Source organism: Anabrus simplex, chromosome 4 (genome assembly GCF_040414725.1).
Source record: "Anabrus simplex isolate iqAnaSimp1 chromosome 4, ASM4041472v1, whole genome shotgun sequence".
NCBI lineage: Eukaryota > Metazoa > Arthropoda > Insecta > Orthoptera > Tettigoniidae > Anabrus > Anabrus simplex.
This window is the reverse complement of record NC_090268.1, coordinates 200,994,522-201,016,702: the sequence shown is the minus strand read 5'-3', so window position 1 is coordinate 201,016,702 and position 22,181 is coordinate 200,994,522. Positions and strand designations below refer to the sequence as shown.

Sequence of the window (22,181 nt, the reverse complement as noted above, 5' to 3'; positions counted from 1 at the left end):
GCCAATCTCCATTTCTTCACACACTGCTTGTTGTCTTCAGAGAGGCTCTCTCTTCATCAATCCTACGTCTTCTAAATCCATTTCCTCTCAACCATTGATGAACTTTTTTCAGCTTTCCAGCTTCATTAGAAGGGCCTCAATGCTCATTGAGGGGCCCCTGGACAGATCTTTAATCTTGATGTGGGAAGTGATGAATAAGAAGAAACACAGGTAAAGGAAAGGGAAGAAAATTAATGTGTGTGTATGTACATAAAACACACACATCCACAACACACAGGAGAAACACTGAGGAGAAATGGATTCTTTTACCACCTGTATTCACCTTTATCTTTTCATATGATTTTTCCCTGCCCTCATCTGGCTTTCTTCTTATCCTCCATTTCCCAAGAAGGATCTGCCCAGACAGGCCCTGCAATGACTATTGATGCCTGCCCTCCTGATGAATTTGGGAAGTAGAAACGAGCTAGTCAGAGACCGAGAAGAAATAGATGAAGTAGAACTGCAATTGATGAGGAAAGAGAGCCCATTTATTTGAAGAAGGCAGTTATGAGGATATGGAGGTTATCTGCATACTTTTGAGTTTTCTTGTTTGTCCTTTCCTTTTTCTATTGCTCCCTTATCCCACACTGATCTTTCGGTGTGTGTATCCCATTACATGTTCCTGTTTATGGTCTGATCTTTCTGAATATCACCATAACGATATGGGCTGAATGAGACTTCACAATGGAATGTGTGATAAAAGTTTAATTTAAAGCTGCTTATCTTTAATAGTAACAAGATAAAAATTGAAAGGAAGAATAATGTACCAAAAACAAGGAACTAAGAAGAGTCATTGAAGAGTAATAGGACAAAAATTACTGCGATGTTAAACCATCACTAGTATGAGCTTAAGGACAGTGTGATGAGAAGAGAAAGAGCAGAGTGCACAGGCACTAGATGTCAAGAGTACATATAATTAACAGAAGAGACAAGGTGTGAAGGAGGATGGAAAGGCAGAAAGAGGCTGGCATAGAGAAGTTATCGTATGTTCACATTTAGGTCTGTTCTGGACTTAAGAATGAACATGTACAATTTCAGCCTCTCACACTGCAGTAAAAGGAATAGTCTTTCCTAAAATACTCATAATTTTGTGTCCAAGGTAGTCAGAACTATTTACAGACTGCAGAATTAATAGTCTCTTGCAAGCCCATCCTTATGACAGGAAGGGTCTATTGAGACTGATGTTTGATTTTCAATCCACACAGGATCTAATAATTTAATCTGGCAAATTCATATTACCCAATTTGCCCTTTTCACCAGTTCTCACAATACGAAGAACAAACTACTAATTTCTAGGTCTCACACATATACCACATAAAATGAAGATGTTACAGTGTTCAAGAGAATAGAGTTGCTGAGAAGGAGACTAGGGTTTAGTTAGGGCTAATTTAGTTTCTCTCAGAATCTAGCCTTAATTATTCTATTCATCCTCTTACATTTCCATTATTACCTTAATACAATCATTTGTTTAATTTTCATTCCCTTTACTCAAAATTGTATGGAAGAATGCATATGATTATACACATATGAATAGCTCCCTCGAACAATGTTTCACTGTAATGTTCAGTGAAAAAAAAAAATTACAGTATTTAAACAACTTTTTACAACTAATTATGACAGTTTTAACTTTAAATGAATTATTTGTACATCTAGCATTGCGTATAATGTGACAGTGCTAAAAAGGCTGTGCTCGACAGTACAAAGATAATTTCAAAGAAACTGCCCTGCAAGGAGTTACATTTTTGTGAATCTGACTTTGAAGCTGTTTGTTAGTGTCCCAAAACAAATGCAAAAGCATTTTTTTAAATATAAACAGCACTTGGCTGTGTACAACTTGACAGTGTACAATTACAGCTGCAGCAGTTCCTTTACAGAGTATCGGTTCTTAATAACTCACAAACTGACTGCCTCTTCTTTGAATGTGAACACACTCAAATGGAATACTAAAGCGTACATGTACATAGGGCCAATATACAAATAAAGTAAAGCTGTAATCATTTTTGATCCTTCAGGATGGTACACAGTCATAAGAACAGCAATCAGGGCAAGGAAATATTGAGTTATTTAAATGTGTCAAAATAAAGTTCATGATTTGGAGGTGTTGTGAACAGCAAAGCTCAAGGGGAGGAGGAAAATGATGTTGGTGAAATTATGCTTGAGGAAGTGGAAAGGATGGTAAATAAACTCCATTGTCATAAGGCAGCAGGAATGGATGAAATTAGACCTGAAATGGTGAAGTATAGTGGGAAGGCAGGGATGAAATGGCTTCATAGAGTAGTAAAATTAGCATGGAGTGTTGGTAAAGTACCTTCAGATTGGGCAAAAGCAGTAATGGCCCCTATCTATAAGCAAGGGAACAGGAAGGATTGTAACAACTATCGAGGTATCTCACTGATTAGTATACCAGGCAAAGTATTCACTGGCATCTTGGAAGGGAGGGTGCGATCAGTCGTTGAAAGGAAGTTGGATGAAAACCAGTGTGGTTTCAGACCACAGAGAGGCTGTCAGGATCAGATTTTCAGTATGCGCCAGGTAATTGAAAAATGCTATGAGAGGAATAGGCAGTTGTGTTTATGTTTCGTAGATCTAGAGAAAGCATATGACAGGGTACCGAGGGAAAAGATGTTCGCCATACTGGAGGACTATGGAATTTACCCATTTATGCCCAAGAATTTTTTTTTCGAATTTTATGGTTTTGACTACTGGAATCAGTTTATTTATGTCCAAAAAACGCCCCGAAAATTGTTTTTAAAATATTTGTTGTTGTTGTTTAAAAATTACAGCATGGGTCGTAAACGACCCACTGGGCATGGACTCCAGGGGCATATCTTCAACATGAGCTTTGGCTATTTACATGTTTGGGTTCATCATGGTATATTTTTAATGATAAAAGAAGAACAACTGGTGTATTTTATGACTCATTATTAGTGAAAAATGAAAATGACACATCTACTACAGAGGCAAGTATTATAAAGCACATAGAAAATGTTAATAAGAAGTTGCTCTCTACTAAATGCCATAAAAAGGAATCTCTCCTACAAATGTAAAGAGTATCAAAATATAACATTAACATTAATAATATAAAATAGACTATCAGTCGAGTTTCCTAGTCAGTCTTACACATTCCTTTGAATACTCAGTACTGAAATGGCACAACAGGCTTTGGGATCATTATTATAAAACATTTTGTCTTGCATAAAAAAACTTAATAAGTCAAAATTTTAAGCTACGAAGCTAAAACACCTTCTCATTTACACATTGCACTTTACTTCTTGTGGAATTCTCCAAAACAATAATGGTGTAAGGCAACAGCACGTCTTTGGCATGCTCGGACAGTTTTACTTTCGCAGACGCGACGTCGCCGGGGCTGATTGTCCATCAGAAGATGACTACCGTGGCTTTCCTGCAGGGCTTCAGTCACTGGTGCACTCGTGTTAACATTGCGAGGAGGGGTTCCATACTTCTCTAACAAGCTGGTCACAGTGAATCGTCGGAAAGCCAAGGCGTCAAGCTTCATGCCGTGAGATTTCGACAAAATCCAAGCATTGCTCATCACAACGTCTAGAAGCCAGAGCAGACTTGGCATATACCATATTTTGCCTTTTATGCTGATGCGGAAAGTAGATACATTGTCCGTTTGTTCTACTCCTCCCATGTTCTTGTTGTATTTAGAAACAAAATGTGGCTGAGGTATCTTCACAGGTTTTTTTCTGTGCGAATGAGTACCGCCCAGCTTCTCCAACAGGTTCTACGCCATGCTCGTTTGACAGGATGTTCACAACGTTGTTGTCTTTCCATGTCACAGCCACTATTTGATCTTCTTTGTCAACTGCACTTTCAAAGTATCCCCTTTCTTTTTTATTCCTCGTCTTCTTTTTGTCTGGCAATGGCAGCCGTCCATCCGGTTAGCCCAAACCGTGCCAGTGCATCGCATCCCTCCTTTTTAACTCCGACAACAACTTTGAGCAAGTAAAAAAATGTATCGCAGTAAAAAAAGAAGCTTACACTGGGGTAAAACTTAGACAAAACATCGCAGAATTTCAAAACAACGCTTTCCGCTAAGTCAACATCTTTAGAGCATTTTTCGTTAGCTTTTGCACCTTGATAAATAGTCTTATGCTTCAGTCCCTAGTTGTGACCCACCCATTTTGTTTGGATTGCAGCAATCATCTTCGTCGCCCGAATAGGCTTATCATCCGGTGGAGTGATAAAAACATCCACTAATGTTCCAGGAATATCGCTGGCAGTCAATACCTCAAGCTCTGACAGAATTTCAGCAGTAGTTAAATTTTTTCGCCTGAAAAAGACGAAATAAGTATTTAAAAACTGTAATTTGCTAATTAGTTAATGAATGGACGACTTAAATGTGCTCCGAATAGTGGATATTGTTTCAAAAACACTAATTTAGAACATTTTCCGCCAATCCCTTGTGTTGTAACCATCTAAATGCAAAGATGCGCTAAAGTACTATTGCTCTGTGGTTTGTGCCCAGCGGGTCGTTTGCGACCCACACTATGTTATTCGTGGTGTATTGTTAGAACGAATTGACATATTGAAATAGTAAAGGCATCTAAAGATGCGTCAGATATCCCCAAACAACATGAACACACTGAATACTACAATTTAAAACTTTTAACCACTCTACTTACCAATAACGGCGAGAGCGCGATGCAGGTTCCACCATGACTCAACTAGCTGCCGCGCAGCATCTGCGTTTTGGCGGGAAAACTGCTCCAACCAAGATACGGCAGTGCGGGCAATTTTACTACACACACTAAATGCGCTATCAACGCGAAACAACAAAAAATACGCTCGGCAGAATTTTTTCTTTCGGGTGGGTCGTAAACGACCCGCTGGGCATAAATGGGTTAAAGGCAGATTATTAAAAGCAATCAAAGGCATTTATGTTGACAATTGGGCTTCAGTGAGAATTGATGGCAGAATGAGTTCTTGGTTCAGGGTAATTACAGGGGTTAGACAAGGCTGTAATCTTTCACCTTTGCTGTTTGTAGTTTACATGGATCATCTGCTGAAAGGTATAAAATGGCAGGGAGGGATTCAATTAGGTGGAAATGTAGTAAGCAGTCTGGCCTATGCTGACGACTTGGTCTTAATGGCAGGTTGTGCCGAAAGCCTACAGTCTAACATCGTGGAACTTGAAAATAGGTGCAATGAGTATGGTATGAAAATTAGCCTCTCGAAGACTAAATTGATGTCAGTAGGTAAGAAATTCAACAGAATTGAATGTCAGATTGGTGATACAAAGCTAGAACAGTTCGATAATTTCAAGTCTTTAGGTTGTGTGTTCTACCAGGATGGTAATATAGTAAGCGAGATTGAATCAAGGTGCCGTAAAGCTAATGCAGTGAGCTCGCAGCTGCGATCGACTGTATTCTGTAAGAAGGAAGTCAGCTCCCAGACGAAACTATCTTTACATCGGTCTGTTTTCAGACCAACTTTGCTTTACGGGAGCGAAAGCTGGGTGGACTCAGGATATCTTATTCATAAGTTAGAAGTAACAGACATGGAAGTAGCAAGAATGATTGCTGGTACAAACAGGTGGGAACAATGGCAGGAGGGTACTCGGAATGAGGAGATAACGGCTAATTTAGGAATGAACTCGATGGATGAAGCTGTACGCATAAACCGGCTTCGGTGGTGGGGTCATGTGAGGCGAATGGAGGAGGATAGGTTACTTAGGAGAATAATGGACTCTGCTATGGAGGGTAAGAGAAGTAGAGGTAGACCAAGACGACGATGGTTAGACTCAGTTTCTAACGATTTAAAGATAAGAGGTATAGAACTAAATGAGGCCACAACAGTAGTTGCAAATCGAGGATTGTGGCGACGTTTAGTTAATTCACAGAGGTTTGCAGTCTGAACGCTGAAAGGCATAACAGTCTATAATGATAATGTATGTATGTATGATTTTTATGAATCTTCAGGAAAATGAGTTCGAGAATAAGGAGACAGATACAAATATTCGAAATATTCACTAGCTGGATTTTGTACGGTTCTAGGACCAGAAAAATGACAGACCACATATACTATAAGTAACTTACAACTTCAAAACTTAATCCTCAAAATGAAGGTTCAGCGCATGAATAAAGGATTTTCAATAGAGAGATTTGCTTTAAAAAAAGACGTATTCAAACCCTCTAAAACTGCAACCTAAAAAATACTGAAAGACCTCATGGATCTTTACAAACATGGTATAATTCCCTAGCAGTACCCATATTTGTATCATAACCTACAACCAAGGGATGCTTAAAAGATTGAAGAGTTAGCTTACGTTTTGTAAGAAAAAGTTTACGGGAAAATGATTTAAGTAGGATTGTTATGTGGCTTAAGAAAACAGAAAAGAGTAATAGGCCTATAATCCAGAAACAAAAAGAACTTGTGTTTTTTGGCCTAAATGTAATACAGTAGAAGTTCGCTATAACAAGAACCCCATTATAACGACAGGTTTTTGCTGTCCCTTCAAAATTCCTATAATAAACCGTGTATTACTCTTCAGTTACAGCAAGCGCCCTATCATTGATGCATCCGTTATTACGAGTGATTAAGTGTGTGTGATTTTTTTCCGTTACCGACATTTATGTACCCAGCGATTATATTGCATGCGATCGATCATATGCGGTATCGTTTCCTCGCTATGTGCACTAGCGAGATCTCTCGTCGACATTGAAAGGCAATGTCGGAGTCGACTTGTAATACCCATCGATGGCTGCTCCATAAATAAAAATGCAAATGAAAGAGGAGAACATGTGTTTGTAATAAATGTGTAAATAACGTGTCCGAAAGCAGTGTTAACTCTTAAAAATAAAAGCTGAGGTAAACGATCACTGAATTTTAATGCTAAATACTGCAATTAAGTAAGAATGGGATACACCTCAAGATATGGCAGAGGGCATAATCAATTTCAGAGGTTAGTTTTGTATTTTCTCGCGTCTGTTTAAATTTCGGAAAGGCGAAAGGCTATTATCATGTAAATTTATAGCGAGAAGATTATCATTTCTCTACTGGCGCTGGATATATACTTTCATGGTAGGCCTACATAAGCTGTTAAGTTAGGTAGAAATCTAATGTATACACTCCAGTCTGTAACACACAACTTCGCTAAGAGATATATATGAATTATACCTTAAAATGCTTGTAGAAGAGAGATGTGTTCATTACCAATGCCAGGGACCCACCCAGCAGGCCCAAAAAGGCATATTTACATTTATAACCTAATGAAAGATTTCACACGCCATTGACCACTAGTCGGCCAAGTATGAGCACAGCCATTCCCCGACATGAGATCATTCCCAGAATTCCTAACCCGCTGCTTCCATTACCAACCCGCGCAAAATAAAAACACAGCGTTACCTCGCACGCCAAGAAAAAATGTAATTTAGTAGCTGTAACCTCTCTTTGCAAATCCAGGCCAAGCTCTGTCACGAGAACAGTAGCCCCTTTTGGGGGCCACACTCCATTTGAGAGGCTCTTAACTATCGCCACGGTGCATACTGCCCGCACGGCAAGAAAAAAATGTAATTTACTAGTATCGTATAATGTCCTAACAGTTGGTAACAGTTCGTAGATCGCTGGTAGACACTCCTATCGGTAATCTTGTGAACGAAAAAGAGCATCATCTGCCGCAGAGCTTCTGAGCCTGTGTACAGCGAGCGGAGTGAATACAATAGACATCTGCCTTAAGCTACAGTAGGTTAGGTGACCTTGTCTGAATAAGAAAACTCAAGCACTTGCCACAAAATGCGACCTTCGGTATACTTTTCTCGCTATGTCCACTTGCGAGTTCTCTCGTTGACATTCGAAGGAGATGTCGGAGTTGATTAGTAATACCCGTCAACTGCCATTCCGTACAGAAAATTAGAAATACGTAAATATTGTCGTCAATAGCAGTTGTCAACTCGTTAGATATAAAGGCTAAGTAAGCGATCGCTTAATTTTAATACTCTACACTGAAATCAAGTAAGAATGTGATACACCTCAAGACAGGGCAGAGCGCATAACTGATTTTGAGGTTATTTTCTTGTGTCTGGTTAAATTTTGGTAAGGTTATTCTTTCGTAATCACGAAGACACACACAGGAAATACTGTCAATTGCGTACACTGTTTTATTTACAGATTATATACACATTATACACACACACACACGAATAAACTGTTACGAAGAAGAGGGCTCCAACATTCGCATGTTAGCAAATTACCAACACAACAAGCTTACAACATAAGTTCACATACTTGACTAACGACTTTCACTAGCAACTCTACTCCAACACCCAAGACTGCCTCTTTACATACATTGCCTGGCCAGGCTTCTAGAAAAGTATGACGACATGTTTTCACGTAATTTCTAGAGTCTCCAATAACTTATTTCCAATGAATGGAATTTACTATACAATTCTAGTGTTAAGATGTGTTGTTCTCAACTATTACCGTGCGTTGCACAACATTACACTACATTTATACATCATCATAACTGCCAACTTTATAAAAAAAATCAGGAGATTTTGATATGAAAATCAGGAAAACTCAGGATACAATTGGTCAAAACTGCTTATTCTACATGTATTGTACAATATAGGAGTACTATGATATATTATAACACTTATTGTCTCAAAACCCGACTGTTGCTATGCGAGGCTACAAGGCTCAAAATTACACATCTCTATTTCCTCACAGGAAGTATGCGAGTGAGATGATCGGTCTCTGATAAGCTTTCCGAAAACTCATGGTCCACATGTGTGAACCAGTGATGCACTCAGATGGAAATGCATAGATTAATATATTGCATCACGCATCCACACGATTATGCAAAGCGCGCAATGCTATTTTGATCAAGTAATAAATTAAAATTTGCCAGAATTGTCTCCAAATGGCTCCTAAAATCTATAGAAAAGTCACTAGTAGCTATCTTTGAAATTCTGCCAATAAATTACTAAAATAGACTCCAAATCTAGTGACTAGTCTAGAATCGACTAGACTGATGTGAACAAACACGAACATAGCACGCGAGAACGAGAGATTTACAATCGATATAAACGTCGCGATATACAGGTTTCAATAAACATTGCACGACTGTGTATTTCTCGTATTAATAAATGTTGATATTTCATTTGAAAGTGGCCAATGGGCACAGGAATTCCGGTCACTGCCGTACAATGCATAAATGGGAGGATTTGAAAACTAATGTTTGAAGTTCACCAAAAAATAACCTAAAATGGGGAGAAATAATAATCGGGAGGCAGGAAAAACTGTCAAAAATTGTGATCTCCCGCATAAATCAGGAAAGTTGCCAGGTATACATCATATTTACAGGTAATAATAAATTATATACTATTAATTACGGTACGTGTTCTTACATTAAATGAACTCTTATTAATATACATAGATCATAAACTACGACACATAGAGCAGACATGTCGTGACATAACCTCACGTTTGGTTACGACCACCATTTATATCAAATAAAGTCTGTACATAACTGCGTGAATAATAATAATAACAACAACAACAACAACACCACCACCACCACCACCAGAGAACATCAATCCCTCCACAATAAAGGAGGTCTACCAAACCCTGAATAAATTAAAAAACTACAAAGCGCCAGGAGAAGACCAGACCTTTGCGGAAATCTGGAAATATGCAGGAACATCAGCAAACGTTGCCCTACATTAACAACTTGTCTCTATCTGGATTAAAGAAGAACTACCAGAACACTGGACAACAGCCCTCATTCACCCACTGCACAAAAAAGGAGACAAAACCGACCCTAATAACTACAGGGGAATCTCGCTGCTAGACATAACATACAAAATATTTTCAATAATCATCCTTAATAGGATAAGTTTACAACTTGAGAAAGAACTAGGAGAATATCAAGGAGGTTTCAGGAGGAGCTGTCCTGATCAGATCATGAGTCTTAAGTCGATAATGGACTATAACAGGAGAAGAAATAGCGATATGCTGATAACATTTGTAGATATCAAGAAAGCTTATGATTGCATCCATAGAGAATCTCTGATCAAAATTTTAAGACACCTTGGACTACACCCCAATTTAATAAACATGACAAAATTGACTCTCACTAACACCAAATCAAAAGTGAAGTTTAGGGGTGAAACATCAGAGACATTTGAAATTAAAACTGGACTACGGCAGGGAGATGGGCTCTCACCACTATTATTTATTTGTGCTCCAGAAATGGTAATGAGGGAATGGTTTAGGAAATGTCCCCCCAAAATAAAGATTGGCTGAAAAATCAAAACAAATTGCCTGGGTTTCGCTGACGATTTAGCATTACTAGCAGTGGACATAAAAGAAGCAAAAACCCAGATATCAGAACTGCAAAACATTGCAAATAAAATTGGCCTCAAAATATCACTTGAAAAAGCAGAAATTATGCCCCAAAAACCAACACAACTAAAAGAAGTTACCATAAATGGTAATAAAATCAAAATAGTAACTCAATTTAAATATCTTGGAGAAATAATAACACATAACCTGAATGAAAAAATCTCAATCCAAACAAGAACGAATAGGTTAGCTAAAGCACAAAAATTAACATGGGATATCTACAAAAAGAAATGTCTATCAATAAATGCAAAAATAAAACACTACAACACAGTTATAAAACCGGAAGCTACATTTGCAGCAGAAACACTTTTTCACCTGAATAAAAAATCAAAGACTGACAGACTTCAGAAAATTGAAAGGAGGATTGGAAGAACTTGCATCAACAAAAAATACCAGAAAGATGGACAGTGGTGGTTAATACCTAAAAAAGTTGTGTACAAAGAGCTAGAACCCATTACAGATACTGGGATTCTTTGGACATATGAGGATGCAGAATTCGAGGCTTCTGAAACAACTAGTACAACACAATCTCGTCTCAAAAAATACCACAACAGGATGTAAATGGATCAGAGAAGTAAGAGAGGATCTGAAGGAAATAGGCCTTACAACAGAAGACACCACAAATAAGATAAAATTGAATACAAAACTCAAGAATACAAACCTCCGCTTTACCCTTATACAAAACAAACCAACAACACGCATATTTTCAAATGAGGAAAGGGCACAAAGATCGGAGCGTCTGAAGAACACTGGGAAGACTGCAAAGCCCGAACAATCCCTTCAAAGAGACCAGAACGACGGACTGACTAAAGTGGCCCTATGTGGTCATAAAAGAAGAAGAATAACAACAGAGCTCGATCTTTTCATTATTTACCCATGGGTTAGGGAATTGTTTCCAACTTATACTAGTCCATTGCACTTGCATCAATATCCACCCTATAATTTGAAGAACAGTGATTTCAACAGTCTATCATACTCATCGACTTTGCTTTGGTCGTAGATTATATCTTCTCTCTTCCTCGACGTCGCTGGATGTGCTCTCTTCCTCTTGACCGAATCGTGCCATGACGGGGGTCGTTGTTGCCTTGCTGCCAGCCTCTTCCTCAGTGGTAGTTCATGCGTTCTCCTCATGACCAGATTGTGCTGTGTCATTAGTAAGCCTCTCCTCCAGGTGGAACCGTGGGAGTACCAGGCTTACTCTGTATGCGCAGTGATTGGGTGACTCACAGCAACTCCGATCCATGAACCTTGACAGGAGGGTTGGTCTTTAGTAAGTCGACACTGTGGCCCACCTGCTTATCGATCTCGACGGGACCAACTCACTTACATGCTAGACCTGCATGAAACCCTCCAATCTTATCACCGACTGGGTGGTTACGTCACAGTACTTGTTGGCCTGGTAGGAAGATCTGGGTCTCTTCAACATCTTGACCCTTGGCCTGGGTAGGGGATCTCTTCTCGGCCAAAGCTTGCTTTTCCTTAATGTCCTGCTGCTGCTTATGCTGCCACTCTGATAGGGAAATAGCTGCATCATCTTCACCAAAAGTGGGTGGTGAACGAATCTCCCAATCCCCGGTGCTGTATAGCTGTCGATCAAGGAACAGCTCTGCTGGGGAATAGCCAGTGACACGGTTGATGCGTCGTCACAGGGCAAAGAGTGACTGTGATATCTTATGGTCCCACAGTCGATGTTCTTTGTATATTAGGTGGACCCGTAGCATCCTTCTTAGCTCCTGGTCCCATCGGATTGGCCCTTGGGTTGTAGATAGGGGTGGTCCAGTGCTCCACACCCCATTCAGTCATCATTTGCTGCCACTTCCTTGACGTGAACTGACTCCCATTGTCTGACAGAATGCACTGTGGATAACTGTAGTGGCTGAATACCTCATCCTGTAGAAGACTGGTGATGCGTCCCATCGGGGCTTCTGGTATTGGAAGGGCTTCAATCCATCTTGTGAAGAGGTCGGTGATTACTAGGAGTCCTATTTTACCCCTTGGTGTTCTAGGTTAAGTACCCATGAAGCCCACGGCTATGACCTCCCAAGGGCGTAGGGGTCTTCAACCTTGGTGACTGGAATCTGCCTTCATGTTGCTCGCCTTGGTGAAGGCGCAGATGTAGCTCCCTTTCACATAATCAAATGTCTTTCCACATATTGACCCAGAAGAATCTTCGTCGAATAGACTGATATGTTTCTTCACCTCCTGGATATCCGCCTTCAGTGCTGTCGTGGAACTTTTCGAGGGTGTCCATCGTGTGCTGTCTAGGGATCACCACTACTGCAGGCATTCACAATTAAGTATTTATTATTTTCCACCTAGTCGATACAATGATTGCTTAAGGCAATTTAATGGTTAAAAGTGGTACATGTTTCGTATTTTATCAACATCTTCAGCCACATAACACTGTTTAGATGAAAAATATATAAAATTGACAAAGTAATGCTTAAGAGGAAGTGTCCTTAAAATTAACATAAGATTGACAACATTAAAACAAACAAAAACTCAAGAGAAAATATATATGTGGCTGAAGATGTTGATAAAATACGAAACATGTACCACTTTTAACCATTAAATTGCCTTAAGCAATCATTGTATCGACTAGGTGGAAAATAATAAATACTTAATTGTGAATCTATTGAAGTGCGATACGGACCATGAAACTGATTTTATGTAATACTGCAGGCATGTCGGAGAAGTGTGATCTGTAAATAAAGAGCCCTCTGTTAACCCGAAAGCTTTTGTAGCAAGTCCTTAATTCCCTCAGGACTAGTCGACTATCAGAGTTTTGTCTCCAAATCCACAGAATGTTGGTCCTACTGTGCTCGCTTTTTTATTGCCATTGCTTGATTACTCCCAGATCAAGTTCCTTCTTGATGGCAATAAGAACAGGTTCATTGGGTTCGCTCTGGTTTATTTGTGGAAAATCCCTCTTGACAATGGTGATCCTAACTTCAGATTCCCAAATTCTGCAATTAACAGAGCCCATCACATCAGTTTAGATTTCGAGGCAGAAACAGAGTTCAACCATCTAAGAGCTGCGTTATCAGTGTAAAACTGGAACATCCTTCGCTTTAAGTAGCATCTGAATTTACCCACGGCTCACACCATGGCTAAGGCTTCCTTCTCGGTGGGAGATGGCTTTCTGCTGGCATACTTGATGCCCCTTCCGCTGTCACTCCTCTTGTGGAACAACACTGCTCCTATGACTGAATCACTGATGTTCGTCTGCAGGCACATCTTCCGTTGAGGGTCGGGATGGGCTAGACCGGGGGCATTGCATATCACAGCCTCAATGCCTTGGAATGCTGCCTCTTCCTTGCTGGTCCATCGGAATGGGCGGTTGTTATGGAGTAGATTGGTGATTGGTATTGCCTTCTCTTCAAAGTGTGGCAAGAAGCTGCTATACTATCCACACGAGCCAAGGAACTGACGTACCTGTTGCTTGGTCCGCGGGCGTTCAGTTTCCTCGATAGCTCGATTCTTCTCCGGTTGCCTTTCTAAACCTTCAGGTATTAGGACATGGCCAAGATATTCTAACACAATTATAGTTCGTCCATTATTGGACATTATAAATTTTCCAGCTAACTCATTTCTGGTTGCCAGCGTTACGCCCCAGTGTGCTAAGTTGGAAAATTTATAATGTCCAATAATGGTCCAACAATATTGGTATTATAAATTTACTTATTCGGGACAAACATTTCAGATTCCCTATGGGAATCAACATCTATATCATCTAATGGCTAGGCAGGCATCAATGTTTGGAAATGAGACGAAGTCTCTCATAATGCATTGGCACTGCTAGTTGCCCCAAGCAGCCCACGCAGTGGCCTCCACGATATGCACTAGCCATGCGTCTTTGTAGGTGTGCTATTTACCAACTGATGGGCCCAACTTAGCACACTGGGGTGAAATGCTGCAACCAGGAATAAGTTAGCTGGAAAATTTATAATGTCCAATAATGGACCAACTATACTGGTATTATAAATTTACTCATTCGGGACAAATATTTCAAATTCCCTACGGGAATCAACATCTATATAATCGAGATATACTATGCGGGACTGTGTGAAGTAGAACTTCTCCAGTTGGCAAGTCAGCTCATGAATCTTAAGTTACTCCAGCACTTCCTTTAGATGCACAAGGTGTTCTTGAAAATTGTTGCTGTGGATTAAGATATCGAGATACACTTGGCAGAAATCTCCAACATATTCTGACAATACCTTATCCATCAGTCGCATAAAGGTTTCAGGAGCATTCTTCAGTCCAAAAGGCATTACTGTAAACTTTTCGCAGGTACGACATCGTAACTGGTGTAAAACCTTCAATTATGATTGTTACGCTTCTACTCGTGGACCAGCAGAGGTGAAAGAATGTGCCAGGGTGAATGGGTCTAACTACTATGTCAAGAAAGAAATTAAACTGAAGTGGAAGGTTATATTTTCAAAAACAACAAGTTAACAAATTCTCACTTAGTGAGATAACAATGACATATCAGGTACCATGACAAAGTTTAGACAAAGCAAGAAAATCCAAAATTTATTGACTGTTTAGTAATCAGTGCTTCCAGCCCCTCGCTTCACAATTCTTTAGTAATCAGTGCTTCCAGCCCCTCGCTTCACAATTCTTGAGCACTCGGCTCAAATTTACAAAAGAGCACAATTTTACAAGGGCAGAAATCCCCTAATACAATGGAGCACTAGCTCCGTAATTTACAATATCAAGCCTCCTAGAGGCACTTTTACAACACTTGAAAAAGAGTTAACATGCTCTCCGTTTTCCAAGCTTATTCAAGGCGATATAAGAAAATTACAATCACTTGCCATCAAGGCACAACTTACAAATTTGAAACAGGGGTATCTAGTACCCAACCTATTGGACCGTAGCGGAAAAGAACAGGTTAAGTAAATGGCCCGAAACACAAACTGAATGGAGGTGTGTACTTGCACTCCTAAATATGCATTCTTAAAACCTAAAGGGCACTAGGCCGATGAAACAGGGGCTATTCCCAAACTATGGAGGTGACTTGTATACGAAAAAAAATTTAAGACATTACGGAAAGGAAGAAAACCAGTTACAAAACGTAGTCACCTCAAACCAATATGAAGGGGAGCTCGAGAGGGTACATCACTCTCTATCCCCGATTTACAGTTAAAGTTTTATGAAGTTATTACAAAAGCCGGCAGCGGTTACATTTACAGAAAAGTAGGTTACATAGTTAAGGTTTCGGACCTCTCCCTCGGGTTAAACTGCAGAGCTAGCAAGAAATAAAGACGTTAATTGGCCATTACCTTGCTGAAGAACTGCTGCCAAATGAAAGAGGTGCCTCCCGCCTCCCGCTTGACACACACACTAAGTCAGATGACAAATACATGGCCAAGAGACGTGAAAATCCGCAGTTTATAAACCCTCGGAGAAAGTTCGAGACCTTTCATGAATAAATCAGCCACACCCTCTCACTTTATTGGTTAGTTTAAACGTTACACTCGAAATCGAGGAAGAAGCCTGTGATAGGCGGGAAATTAATTACAGAAATTCGTGATTGGCTAAATTCAAAACTGGCGGAAAGAAAAGATCAATATTGCCAACCCAAAAATGAATGAACATAATTAAAAAAAAACAACAACTTATGAATACAAAACTTCTTCAAATCAAGGTTCTTCCACTTTGCACCAGGGTGCAAGATCATAGTTTATTAGCAGTGACATCTGTTAAAAAAGTCCAAACTTCTTGATGAAGGGTAAACAAAACAAGCAGAAATTCACACGGTATAGGAAACTTCAAAATAACAAAATTTCATTAGATTTCTGTAGTGACATCTTCTGAGTAACGGTTTAAGTAGGTGTAGTTTCCAGTTCAAGATTTCTCCAGAAGAGGAGTTCTTTTAGGTGCAAGATTTAAATGTGCAGCGTAGAGGTGTACCTCCCGGTACAATGATGTTTGGTATATTTTGGTTATATTTTATTAAATGTTAAATATGACTAATACAGGGTTTCCCTGCAAATATGTAGTATAAATTTGTATAGCCTCAAATATGTACTGTGTATAAGTTTAACCTCAAAATCTAGATGTACTTCCCGGCATAATCGTCGCCACCGCATAATCGTCGCATCCTTTATTTTTAATAAAAAAATCAGACTTTAAACATTTAATCGCATAATCGTCGCAGTCCAAATTTTGTTCATCAATCTGGTTAAAAGGTAAGTGGAACTGCAATGTAAGTTGCACATGATTGCACAATTTAAATACGTGTATGGTTTATGGGAAATTTGGCAACACAGTCACATTTGCGAGATGTTGCACAACGTATAAATAAATAATACCGGTATATGTATGACACATGGCTTACCGGTAGGCTATCGGCAGTTTGACAACGTGGTCGCGAGACAGTGTACAAGTTATTCACCACCTACATATTATGAGTCCTCATTTGAAATACGTAAGGCTGTAAGTTATCGCTTATTGACAACTTCGCCAGGAAATACCGGTACCAACACACACTTGTCTTCTAGTAGACAAGAGGTCTGAGAGAATTCTGCATTATTACAACCACCCGCCCCCGGGGCAACAGTCGCGAAGGACCTTGGCCTAGCAAGCGACCGCTGCTCAGCCCGAAGGCCTGCAGATTATGAGGTGTGGTGTGGTCAGCACGACGAATTCTCATGGCCGTTATTCTTGGCTCTCTAGACCGGGGCCGCCATCTCACCGTCAGATAGCTCCTCAATTGTAATCACGTAGGTTGAGTGGACCTCGAACTAGCCCTCAGATACAGGTAAAATTCCCTAACCCGGCCGTGAATTGAACCTGGGGCCTCCGTGTAAGAGGCAGGCACACTACCCCTACACCATAGGGCCGGTTCCTGCGTTATTGCGCACGAAGTGAAATCCAAGACTGTAATGCAGATTTCCACGGAATTATTCAGTTCACGGTCGGCTGAATTATTTACGATGTCTCAGTTGTCATCGCTAGACTCTTATCTTACTACTACGTCATAAGTGTCCGGGCATGGGATGAAAACTTTCACCCAAGCAGTCAAGATAATTATTAACCAATGGTATTGAAGTTTTATTTTATAAACTCGTCAGTAATGTAATGTAAAATCATCAATAACTGGGAAGAAATATTAACCTAATTACCGTATATTTAAAAGAAATTGAAAAAATGAATGTTTGTTACTGATGTCTCGGAACATTGTGAACTACAGTAGATCTACACCGCGCTAGTTAGAGCGATGTATGAAGACATCCGTGCTCCGGTTTGCGAGCTTTGCGCAAGCGCACTAGTGTGTCGCAACCAACGAGCTCAACTGATAACAAATTGCTGCATGCTTCCTTGCTGCCTAACAGTATTGGCTGATCTGGAATGGACAGATCACAGATGCATTTATTTGTTTATGACTGATGTGATTACTGTAGACATGCGTGCGTGAGACTTAAGTTTTTAATTTGTATTTGGGGTGTTTGTAGAAATAATTTGTTTTAACAGTAAACAATAACGGAAAGAAATCATTTGTTTTAACAGTAAACAAGTACGGAAAGTCATTTATATTGCAAAACATTAATGTGTGAAGGATTTATAAGCGATTATGGGTAAATATAGAAACTATTCTGCGGGTTGCGAGCTAAGCATCATTGCCTTCGCTAAACAGCACGGGAACAGAGCTGCAGAAAGAAAATTTTCAGTGAGTGGAAAGTTGGTGCATGACTGGCGGAAATTAAAAAACAAGCTAAAAAGCACAAACCCTTCTAGACGTGCGTTTAGAGGTCCTAAAACATGGAAGTTTCCTATAATTGACGAAGAAGTGTTTATGTACGTCAATAAAATACGTAGCAACGGCTGCAGTGTATCATATGAAATGTTTCAAATAAAGGGATGGGAGGTAGCGCGCAAACACAACATAACTCAGTTTAAAGAGAGTCGTGGGTGGATTAAGGGGTTCATGCGACGACACAATCTGTCAGTGCGAAGGAGAACACCACTAATCCAAAAGTTGCCTGCTGATTACATGGACAAGATTGTAAATTTTCATCGATTTGTCATACGTTTGCGCAAGGAAACTTCGTACTTGCTTTCTCTAATCGGTGATGCCGATCAGACTCCAATCTTTTCTGATATGCCTCGCAACAGCACTAATGTGCTAAAAGGATCATGGAGTGTATTAATGAAAAGCAGCGGTAGTGAGAAGTTGCGATGCACGGCAATGCTAGCCATTACAGCTGACGGAAGAAAGTTGCCGCCTTACATCATTTTCAAGAGGAAACCGATACCTAAGAATATACGGTTTCCCCGTGGAATTCATGTACTAGTGCAACCAAAGGGTTGGATGGACGTAGAACTCATGCTGGACTGGGTTAAAACTGTGTGGGATAGAAGACCTGGTGCACTACTAAAACAACCAGCTCTGCTTGTTTTAGATAGTTTCCGAGGTCACCTCGTGAACGAAGTAAAGCAACTTCTCAGTAAAAATAAGACACGACAGATAGTCATTCCTGGTGGCCTAACATCTGCTTTGCAGCCACTAGACGTATGTATTAATAAACCCTTTAAAGACCACTTACGTCGATTTTACGAGTGGATGATGAGCGGCGATCAGCAATTGACGCCCGCTGGAATATCAGGCGTCCACCCTTGGACTTGTTATGTTCTTGGGTGATGAAGAGTTGGGATCTTATACCACCTGAACTAGTCTCCAAGAGCTTCAAAAGGACTGGGATTTCGAATGCACTAGACGGATCCGAAGATGACGCAGTGTGGCAGAAAGACAACGAATCTGATTCTGGTATTAACAGCGGCGAGGACGGCGCATCAGATACCAAAACCTGCGATAGTGACACAGAAGATCTGGAATAAATTGCATACCGGTAAGCCCGTATTTCGCAACAAAGCGATAATTTTTTGCAAGTGTAATATTTTAACTTTATTACTCAAATTAATGACAATTAACTTAATACATTCATTTTTATTTTCAGGTTGGAAAAACGTTCGCCAAATTGTTGCGAATAATTATGAATTTTGTTTTAGACTATTTTAATTATTTTGATGTATAAACGCGAGTATTACGTGCATCTTAAATTTGTATCAAATACAATTTAGTTATAAATAAATTTTTTGAGTAATACAAATACTGGTATTAAAAATTCTTTGTATAAAGGTCGCACCCTACTATTTTTTCCGATGATTATGCCAGGAAATACGGTATTACATAAAATCAGCTTCATGGTCCGTATCGCACTTCAATAGATTCACAATTAAGTATTTATTTATTTTCCACCTAGTCGATACAATGATTGCTTAAGGCAATTTTTAATGGTCAAAAGTGGTACATGTTTCGTATATTATCAACATCTTCAGCCACATAACACTGTTTAGATGAAAAATATATAAAATTGACAAAGTAATGCTTTAGAGGAAGTGTCCTTAAAATTAACATAAGATTGACATTTGCAGATGATGTTGCGATCTGGAGTGACTCAGAAGAGGAATTGGGAGAGAGAATACAAAGCTGGAATGAGGAGTTTAAGAAATATGGTTTAAACATCAGCAAGACCAAGACAGTGGTGATGAAAGTGTATGGGGAAGGAGCAGAACCAATAGTCAGGTTAAATGAAGCTCAACTGGACAGCGTTCCAGTTTTCAAATACTTGGGTAGCGTTATATCAAATGACAACCTAGCAAAACATGAGGTGAACAATCGAATCAATAAGGCAACACAATTTTACCACCAGGTAAGACACCTGCTGTGGGATGAGCAAATACCCATGAAAACAAAAATGACATTGTACAAGTCCTATTATACACCAATTCTTACATACAATCTCGAAACCACAACACTGACCAATAGAGATAATTCCAAACTTCAGGCAGCTGAAATGAAATTCCTACGCACTATGATCGCTATAAATTTTCATAATAGCCTTTCCGTAATTTAACCAGATGCGACAAAATATAAACTAACCTCTGAAATCAATTAAGCACTCTGCCATATCTCGAGGTGTATACCATTCTTACGTAAAAGCAGTATTAAGCGGTCGTTTAGTCAGCCTTAATTTTTAACGAGTTAACAACCGTTATCGGACACATTTATTACGAAAATATGTTCTCTTTCATTTCAAATTTTCTTTACAGAACAGCTGTCAACGGATATTGATAATCGACTCCGACATCGCCTTTGAATGTTGACGAGAGAAATCGTTAGTGCACATAGCGAGAAAACGATGCCGAAGGTAATCGATCGCATGCAATATCATTGCTGGGTGCATAAATATCGGTAATGGAAAAAATTGTGCGCGCTTAATCTCTCGTAATAACGGATGCGCCAGTGATAGGGTTCTCGCTGTAACCGAAGGGCGATACACAGTTTAATATAAGAATTTTGAAGGGACAGAAAAAAGTCGTTGCTATAACGGAGTTCTCGTTATATGCCGTACTCGCTATAGCGGACTTCTACTGTATGTAGGAACACTTCATGCACAAGAACGTTCATGTCTTGCGTGTTGTTCAGTTCACTTCACTTCTGTGTTCAAGTCTTATTTACATAGTTGTAAACTTGGTTGATGTTTGAATGATATGATTTGCTTGTAAAATTATCACGTATGTATAAAAGATTTTGTCTTCATGTATATACATAGAATAAAACACTTTCCAAGTTTCAAAAAGAGTGCCAGGCGAATGGATACAATTAGGATAAAATATGTATATTCAGCACTGCTGTGTGTTGAATCTTGTTGCTTTATGTTAAAATTGAATATGAAAATTGAATCATGTTGTCCTGTGACATCCATAAAATTTGAGTGGCACTGGACTCAAAGTGGTGGCTCCTTTTCCATATGTAGCTGTGCCGTGATGTTATAATTATTGTTATTGGTGTGGTTGAGTTGCGTTTGATTTGTGAGCTTGTTGTATACTCAACACACAGCAGAGCTGAATTAATTTGAACGGGTTTTTTCCCCGTCTTTTATAAAAAATCAGATATAACGACAATCCGTTAGAGCGAGTAAATTTTTAGCCATTGTGAATTCTCACTATAATGGACTACTACTGTACAATCTTCAGCTTTAACCTTTTGTGTCAAAAGACAATCTTCAGCTTCAACCTTTTGTGTCAAAAGACATCGTATATTGGTCATATTTTCTTTAATTTTCAATCATGTGAGCTTTCATTCTACCACCTGTTATTGAATGAAAGAAACATTACATACATGTTTCCAATAATATAGGTTTATTTACTTGTGTAAATACACATCCTTATAGGTTTTCTTTGTTTCTGTAAAATTACTTTTGTAGGGTACCTCAAATTTGCAAAATATTGAAAATATTAGTACTTAAGTATTTCCAAACACTATTTTCACAACAATGCAAGTGTTGAGCTCAGCATGGGAGTTCTAGCTATTGTTTCGATAAACAGAAGTGGTATTCTTGAGGAATATACTGATGCACATCCAGTAGATTTAGTTTATTTTCCCTTTTCATTGCAACCTTCAATGCTTCTCAATAGCCAGTTTCGATGCAATTATTAATGCAAAATAGAGGTTCAAATGCTCCCAAATGCATGATGACATTGTTCTACTCACCTAACTAATTTCCCCACGAACAAAGGCCAGCTCTCTTCCTTTTATAAGCATTTTTAAACTCTTCTAAAACTATTTTTAATAATCACATCATTCAGATACATTGATTTTTATGTTTCTTCCTTTAACTTCTTTTTATCCACACTCACTACATGTTTTTCTTTCACGTCCGCTATGCTCAAACAGTTATAACATTCTGCGAAGTGACAAC

The 22,181-nt window shown here is 39.2% G+C and overlaps 1 protein-coding gene across 1 annotated transcript in view; it reads right to left on the bottom strand.

The window, feature by feature from the left end:
• Positions 1-22,181, bottom strand: part of Rok (Rho kinase) — a 387,800-nt gene that overhangs the window by 100,919 nt on the left and 264,700 nt on the right. The window lies entirely within an intron of this gene.